General features: G+C 38.2%; 1 pseudogene; it reads right to left on the minus strand.

Moving 5' to 3' along the window:
• Nucleotides 1-6,631: 6,631 nt before the first annotated feature.
• Nucleotides 6,632-9,021, minus strand: LOC100583037 (annotated as a pseudogene).
• Nucleotides 9,022-9,396: the final 375 nt, after the last annotated feature.

A 9,396-nucleotide genomic window follows, 5' to 3' on the forward strand; every position in this document is an offset into this window, starting at 1 on the left:
CACATCCAGGGACAATGTACCCCAGACCTATTCCCATCGGCTGAGAATGTTTCTGTGAGAGGCAACTAACTCCAGATCTTATTTGTGATGTAAACCAAAAAGTATCCGAGACAAGTCTCAATCAGTTTAGAATTGTGTTTTGCCAGAGTTATGAATCATAACCTGTGGCACAGCCTCAGGAGGTTCTGAGAACATGTGCCCAATGTGGTTGGATTATAGCTTGCTTTTATATGTTTTAGCGAGACATAAAACATCAATCAATACATGTGAAGTATACATTGGTTTGGTCCAGAAAGGCAGGACAACTCCAAATAGAGGCTTAGAGGTCTTAAGTGGATTCAAAGCTTTTGTGGTTGGCAACTGGATGAAAAAGTTAAGTTATTACCTAAAGACCTGGAATAAACAGAAAGGAGTGTCTGGTTAAGATAAGGGGTTGTGGAGACCAAAGTTCTTATTATTTTGATGAAGTCTCATAGATGGTCACCCCCAGAGGCAATAGATAGCAAATGTTTCCTATTAAGACTTTAAAATGTGCTAGACTCTCAGCCAATCTTTTCAGGATCAGAAAGAGACCTGGAAAGGGAAGGGATTCTGTAGAATGTAAATTTCCCCCACAAGAGTCAACTTTGTAGAATCATTTTAAAATATGTCAAAGAAACATATTTTGTGGTAAAATATTTTGATTTCCTTAAGGGCCCTGCTGTCTGTCATGTGATGCTATACTATAGCCAGGTTGGAATTTAGTATCTTATTGCTACAAAGAGTCTGTTCTACCAGTCATAGGATCTCTGTTTTAAAGTTAATGCTGGATAGTTATGCGCCTGAACTCCCAAAGGGAGGAGAGTTTATGAGCATGTCTGATCCTTCCTTCACCTCATGGTCAGAAGTGCTTTCTCAGGTTTAGTTGGGCTCCCTTGGCTGATAAGAGGGTCCATTTAGTGAATTGGGGGTTTAGAATTTTATTTTTGCTTTACAGAGATTTTACCTCCAAGCACAGAGAAAGATCTGGCATCACAAGGATAGTTTTAAAATAAGTGATACTATGAAAATGTTAAAAAGAAGCAATACTATGAAAATATTATTTTTTCATTGCTTCAAGGACTGTAAGTTTTGGGGCATATTGTTAATGAGCAAATATTAAATCTACCTTTTTTTTTTTTTTTTTTTTGAGACAGAGTCTCGCTCTGTCGCCCGGGCTGGAGTGCAGTGGCGTGATCTTGGCTCACTGCAAGCTCCGCCTCTCGGGTTCACTTCCGAGTAGCTGGGACTACAGGCACCTGCCACCACACCCAGCTAATTTTTTTGTATTTTTAGTAAAGACGGGGTTTCACCATGTTAGCCAGGATAAATCTACTTTTAAAAGGACATGATACTAAAATATTACTCAGACCTAGTAATGTGAATAATAAAATAATAGTTCAAAGGTTACACCTTAAATAAAATATAAATAAAGTAGAATTGTAAACAATTTGATATTTTGTACTTTTTCTAGGAAAATTGGGGAAAAATTTTCAAAATTGGTGTTTCACATCTCCCATACAACGATACTTCTTTTTGTTGGCTTCTTAAACTAAAAATCAAGATTATGATAAGAAATGTCCTATTAAACAAATTTTGTATATTATATTTGCATCTGGACATGGAGTGATATTGCTTACCATGAGGTATCACTTATATCATTTCAACTAAAATCAGAGTGTGAATAATATAAGTACAGTAAAACAGCTGATCAAATTCAAAATCTCATTTAAAAATGAAACAAAATACTTATCCATTTACCTTTCAGTAAGATATAGTTTGGTTAAGAAGAAAAATGTGTGAGAGAGAGCTAATTTAGTTACATCAAAATTCCTGAGATTTAGAAACCTCTTTTTGACCCATTCACCTTCTTACAGCTTAATATTGCCCTTCTACTTGTCAGTTTAGAATTAGCTGTCAAATTTTTCTGGTTATATGCCAGTCTTTCTGTTCATTTTTAAACAGGTATGTTTTAAGTGAAATGTGGAGTAAAAAATGGCTTAGACAAATCTGCACGTGAGCTCTTTGCTCTGTCACTAATTAGATAGATGACTTATAGAGTTTTATTATTTTCTGAGTTTTATTTTCTTTAAAGTGGAAATGACAAAATCTGCTCTATAACTTGGTTGTTGATCAAATTTAATGAGTTAATAGATAAAGCACATAGCACAGACTAGGTTTCCCTCTATCGAACTGTCCCTTTTAGGTAAGAAAATGCAATATTCTTATTTATCAATTTTAAAACTAATTTAACACAATAAATATATGTTACATATCAGAGTGAATAAATATTACAACAAATTAATGACTGATGGTACTATCATTTCTAAATTTAATAAATTTTTAAATGTCTTAACGTGTTTTCGAAGCACTAAAAAAACCACTTTTTCTATGTATTACAATGTTCATATCAGATGCCACTATAGGTACTTGTATTATCAAAAGTGTCTTTCAGAAGCATCAGTTGAAAATGTAGAGGAAATTTTATTAAAGTGGAAATGCCAGATAGTGATTTCTATATTTAACATTTCAACATGTTATGAAAAATTAAACTAAATTCTGCATTAATTCATTTCACTTTTAAATAATTTATTTCAGAATAAATAATATTTTCTGTATTATTGAGTAAAATATTTTTCACTTAATTTAAGCCATTTAAAATAATGATTTTTTTGGACATGACACCAAAAGCACAAGCAACAAAACTAAAACCAATGAGACTATATCAAACTAAAAATTTTCTGCCCAGTAAGGGAAACAACTAAGAAAATGAAAAGGCAGTCTATGGAATGGGAGGAAATATTTTCAAATAATTTATCTCATAAAGGTTCCTCAAAATATGTAGGAAACTCAACAGCAAATAACTAAAAAACCCAGTTAAATAATGTGCAAATGACTCGAAAAGAATTTTTTCTAATGAAAACATACAGAGGACCAGTAGGCATATGAAAAGCTACTCAACATCACTATCATTGAAGTACAAATCAAAATCACAATGAGATATCAACTTACACATGTAAGGATGGCTATTATCAGTGCAATGAAAAACAAGTGTTGGTGAGGATGAGGAGAAAAGGGAACGCTTATACATGTTGGTGGGAATGTAAATTAATACAGCCATTTTGGAAAGCATTATGGAGGTCCTTCAAAAAACTAAAAATAGAAACACCATATATATGATCTAGCAATCCCACTATGGGGTATATATCAAAAGGATATGAAATCAGTATGTTAAGAGATGATTTCACTCCCGTGTTCATTGCAGCATTCACAGTGGCCAAGGTGTGGAATCAATCTAAGTGTCCATCAGTGGATAAGTGGATAAAGAAAAAATGGTATATACACACAATGGAATATTCTGTAGCCTTCAAAAAGAAGAAAATCCTACCATTTGGGATTATATGAATGAAGCTGGAAGATGTTATGCTAAGTGAAAAAAGCCAGACACAGAAAGACAAATACCACCTGATCTCACTTATATGTGGAGTCTAAAAAAGTCCTTAATAGAAACAGAGAGTAGAAGGGTGAATATAAGGGGCTGGGGGTTTTGGGTTGGAGGTGGGGGTGGTAGAATGGGAAGATGTTATTCAAAGGGAGCAAACTTTTGGTCATAAAATAAGTAAATTCTGGAGATCTAATATATAGCATGGTGTCTTTAGTTAATAATGTGTATTTGGAATATACAAAGATAATAGATGTCAAGTATTCTCATCATACACACATGGAGTTAACAATGTGAGGTGAAGGATGTGTTAATTGGCTTTCTGGTGGTAATCATTTCACAATGTATATATGTTTCAAAACATCACATTTTACACCTTAAATATATATAATTATTTGTTAATTATACCTCTAAAAAGCTGGAAAAGATAATGTGTTAAGAAACAATATTTCAATAGTTTGTGTTTGTATTGTTACAAAAGGAACTCTTTAAAGTGTCAGGTAGCTTTGCCTTATTTTGTCAGTTTTGTGGCATTGCATTGTCAAAATAAACTCTTCACATGTTTGCACAGTTGCTTAAATGAAGACTAAATCAGTAGCTCTCTTAAAATTACATTTAATGCGTGGCATTCCCAGTAATACTTTGATCTCAAGTTGTTATCCAATGCAATTGATTACATATTAATTAAGCATCTACTACATTGAAGGGACTCTGCTCTAGATACAAAGATGAGGAGAGGAATAAGATATGATCTGTGTTATTTTAAAAATGACAATTTCCTACATAAGCATATCACTTGGGATACAAGAAGGAGATGGCACACTCAAATTAGGATAAACTAATGTTTAATTCACAAAGCTGCTTATTAGGAAGTAGTGGGCTAATAAAGGGGAATCTCAGAGTGAGTAACTCAAGATTACAGTGAGGGAAGCAACTACAGTAAGTTTTGGTAGAGGCTTATGGAGGGGACTGTCTGGAGAGCAGCAGTGACCTCAGGTCAAAGAAGGCAGGCAGCCTGAGATGACCTCACAGGGCAGAAACTAGGAGGATAAATACCTTACTTTGCTTTCTTTTCTTTCCTTATCTGCCAGCACTCCCCATGAGGGAGATCATTGATGGAAAGTTTCAGTACAGAGATCAATGAAACCACAGGGACAAAGAGAAAGTGTTAGGCAAGGAAATAAAGACCAAACTGCTGTAAAAAACAATATTTTGAATTCTAAGCATAGGTGTAAGTAACTTTATATGAGAGTTTAGATTTTTAAGAAAATCAATTAATTATGTGTTTGGAAGAGCTAAGAAAACTTGAAGGAGGGAATGGCATGGCATGTGAGACAGCTGAGTGGTAAGGTATAAATTGTTCAGAATAAACAGAAGTGATGTAAAAAGTGTAGTTTTGTTTGTTGGGAAAATATTTTGGAGTGAGAAAACAGCTGGGCTTATTACATGTTTTCTACAAAAATGTGTGTGTATGTGTTTTACTTTTTCAATGTAATTAAAAAGGGAAAAACAAATAAACTTACTATCATGAACTTAATTTTTTTGTTAATTTCTTTTTCAGTTTGTGTTTTTGTATAGTCACACACACAAAAAGAGAAAGGACATTAAAATAAGACATAGGGCCCACATGAAGAGTATTTGATTTTCCTTTTAAACTATTTTTGTTTTTTTAAACAATGTTTATTCAAAAGTTTACTCCAAGAAGAAAAAATATATATATGAAAATTACAGCATTAAACCCGGCACCTTAGACCAAATCACAACCCTGTCTTCAATTCCCCTTCACTCTAAGCCTCTTTCAAATTCTCTTTCCTGACTAGAGGATCAGTCAAATGCTCGTGGGGTCAGCACCATGCCATATTCCCAGCAGAGCCACTGTATACCTTTCTTGAAGAGTGCATGCCACCCCTCCCCAGACCCCAACTCCTTGTTCTAAAGGATTTAACACATCAGGAAGTTCATTTTGAAATATCAGCCAAAAGGAATGGGGCAGGGACGAGCCGGTCTTCACTTGAAAGATCGTTTTCCTGCTCCAGTCCTTGGCAATGGTTATAGAAAAGGCTGTAGCTGCCAGCTTTCCATGAGTCCACCGGAAGCTCTAAGCCCAGAAAGGCCGGGTGCTTGGTGCTGGCTCCTCAACCTTCTTGGTGACTACACAACAAAGGAGACCTCCAGGGTACAAGAAACACAGATCCCTGAGCCACGTTCCAGGAAAGAGATATGTTCAGGGAAGTCAATTAGGCCTTCACATGGAAGCTTGAGTCAGAGATGGTGGTTTTGCGGTGATTTGGACAAATTAGGTTAGTTTAGCAAAGCTCTGAAGTTGCAGAAGCTTTTCCCATGACTCCTGATTGAAGACAGGACAATAGAGATGAGTACAAAGTGAGATTAAGTCTTAGAGAGATGCAGGCTGGTTTCCTGCCACAAGGCCTTGGGACTGGCCCAGACAGATACTGGTAAGTCCCCTGCAAGGGAAGAAGTCACCATAAGGAGGGACTGGGTGGAAAATAGAGAAAGAAGTAACAACCAAGTCGTTTTCGGCATTTTAACATGAAGAAAATGACAAGTGGTAACAAAAAAGCAATAAATAACTTGAAAAGACCAATATTTAACTTGCCCATCCACCCAAGTCTCACACTTAAGTTCTATTCCCATCTCCCCCAAAAGCACCACTGAATTAATTAATTATCTTAAAGCACCCAAAGCAGTCCAAATTCTCTGGAAGCAAGGACCCTCCCGCCAGAGGTGTTGCCTCTCTTGAGCTCAAGTGAGGGGAGTGTTCCGGGAAGGGCACCTTGTAACTAATGCTGCACAGCATGCACTGTGCCAAGCTCCAGCACAGGGCACTTGACTGGGACACAGGCAGTGGTCACGGCATCAGTGCTGACAAGCGAGGAAAGGGATTCTTCAGTAATCCCAACCATTTGGTACCAGAGCCAAGCAAAGGAGACTAAAAGAGAGCTGAGTGAAGAGCACTACTCCCAGTCTCAGAAACAGGACGGCCAGTACTAGTCAGTGTCTGGGTTGCGGGAGAGAGAGACTGAAGCCTAAAGGCAATAAAGACTGATACATAAAGCGCTGATCCTTCATGTAAGGACCAGAGAATGCACTTGACAGCTGGCAAATCTCTAACTGGCAACTGCTGTGACAAGGCTCTGGCTGGACAGGGAACTATAAAGAGTTTGGTTTCTGGTCCCTGCAGGCCAGTTGCCCGAATGTTGGCAACAGGGCCCCAGCTGGTGATGCTCTTATGCAATGATGCTGCTCTTCTCACAAGCCAGGCTCCAGATTCTCCAGCCACAGAGGTTCTGCCCTGATTTGGGGTACATGGTAGACTCACAGGAGGTATTGGTGGGCCCCTCAGATAAACAGATCACCCACTTCACTGACAGCAAAGGAGCAGGTGTAACCATCATAGCCAGCATAGATCTGGGGGCACCCCATGCCCAGGGGAGTCAAACAGCTTCACCTTGCGAGGCGGAACAGTCTCAACTGTCTGCTGCACATGGCCCAGCCAGCCATAGCCAATGAAGCCCTGAGAAGACTTGCTTCTGGGAGTCCAGAACCAGCATGTAGTTAGTGCCACAGGCTGTGTCTCATTCAACCGTTTGGTACAGGCAGAATCTGTCCATCTTTTGTTTTCTGGATGAAGACAGCCAATCGCAGGGTTTGCAGTAATACTCTAATGGCTGCATCAGGGTGATGAACTTCCCATCCAATTGTGTCCCAGCTGACCATATTCAGGGCACTCAAAGGAAAAGAGGTTTCTTTTGCAGTCCATTATCACACTGAATTCAACTCCACAGGCCATTTTGGTAATGGGCTGGCCTTTATACCTTGTCTGTGCCAAGCTGTGGACAGCATTTGTCTGGTTACCAAGGCCCAGCTATGCCATCTTGTTCTCCCCAAATGTGAACAAGGAGCTGGTTTCTGTCAAGGTCAGTGTGTGGTTCTGCCCACATGCTGCTGGCAGGATCACTTCGTGGCTAAGACCTTTGATGAGTCTGGGAGCTTCCACTCTCTTGGTGTTGTCATGTCTCAGATGCCCCTTCTCTTGTCCACAGCAGCTCCACAGCTTCTCTTCTATGGTGATGAGGAGGCTGTGAGCAGCACACTAACCAGAAACCACTGTCCACATCTGGGCACCACCAGGTACCGACATGTCTGAGGCCCCTTGCAAATTCTGACTGAGATTGCCGTAAGCAGCTTTTGCTGTTTAGGCACCTCCTTTCAACCAGTCAAGTCCCAGCTGACTGCCCTCCAAATCAAAAGTTGCCCGTTGTACTTCGACCCTTCAAGTTTGATGTGTTTCTTGGTGTACTTAGGCTGAGTGATGACCACAACCACGCTGTCCCCCTTGATCGCCACTGCTGGTCTTGCTGCATGCCTGATCCCGTCCACACTGGGGGCCCAGTGCAGCTCCAGACCGTCCTCAAGGTCGTTGCTGCTGTCCTTGCCGCTGCTGCTGTTGCAGTGCTTCTGCCGCTTGCACCTCTTGCTGGAGGTCTCTGCTTCATTCCCTGGGCCCAGCATAGGCAGAGCTGTTGCCCTAGGGAGGCTCCTGACAGGCCGCAGCCCCTGCCTTCTTCCTGGATATGGTCATGGCTGGAGGGAGAAATCTAAACTATTTTGTATTAATTTTCTCAAAAGAATACATGTAATTTAAAATGTCAAATAACACTAAAGGCTAACAACGAAAATAAGAGTAAAAACAAACAGCAATGATCTGATCATGCTCTATCATGTTCCATCCCAAAGGCACATAGTCATCACTTGGGAAACTTTTCACAATATTTACCTACATATACTTATGCTATGAAGAAATTATATCTTTTATGTTTAATGCTTGCAAATTACATGAAAGGAATTATATACATGCTGCTTTATGTTTTGATGTCATCTTTCTTTTATTTTTGTATTTTCTGTATCTCTATTTCTTTTTTTCCCTTAAAATTTTTTTTTTACCTCTCCTAACATCTTCCACCTACTCCAATAAAAACCCCTGTCCTTCCCTCCTCAGCTTCTTCCCATCCCATGACCAAGCTCTAACCAATGCTAAAGAATGAAGGTTTGCTCCTTCCTTTTCTTCTTTTGAGTTATGTAACTCTCTACACGTTTGTATGTGTTTATATGGTATATATATATGTGGAATGTTTTGGTCGTGTTTTGATTTTTTTCAAACATGAAGATAATATTTCACACTTTAACCTGTATCTTTCTATTTTCACTCAATAACACCTGATGGAATTACTTCAAATCATTTGGAATAATCATTCGTTTAAATGGCTTAATAATGTTGCACTTTTGAGATATGTCATTGTTTAACCATTCTCTTATTGAAGGACATTCACTTTGCAATTTTTGTCAGTATGAAAATTTCTACTCTATATGTCTTTACATATATATCCAGATATACTGCTGGTTTTATAGCTAAATAGTGGTTTACATTTATATAATAGATACAGAGTTTGAACAAGATTGTCATTAACCTTTTGGTGAAAAAGTCTACTGCTATCTTGTTTAGGTGTTTACTACACATTTTCAGCATAATCAACTGTCATTTTGGCATTGTCAGTGTAATCATATGTGTTTTCTCTTAATTTGTTGATGAAATAAATCTATTGATAAATTGCCTACCATTTAAAAATATTTGAATTACTATTATAAACAGCTCATCTCAGTCACAATTCTTCCTTGCAAATAGCAGATCCACTTCTGAAAAGTTTAAGCAGAAAGAAAATAAATTTATTGTAGTGTATTAGCAATTCAGTAAGTCTCCAGTAGAGTTCAGAGCCTTTCAGATTGAAAAATGCACAAATTTCATCAACATTCTGCTTGCAGGTGTGGGTCCAATGAAGCTGGGCACAGATATGGAAGAAAATAAACAATATTCTAATGACGCTGAACAAAGGGACTTTCTTTCAGGAGTTTAGCCA

The sequence above is a fragment of the Nomascus leucogenys genome, chromosome 21 (genome assembly GCF_006542625.1).
Source record: "Nomascus leucogenys isolate Asia chromosome 21, Asia_NLE_v1, whole genome shotgun sequence".
Taxonomy (NCBI): Eukaryota; Metazoa; Chordata; class Mammalia; order Primates; family Hylobatidae; genus Nomascus; species Nomascus leucogenys.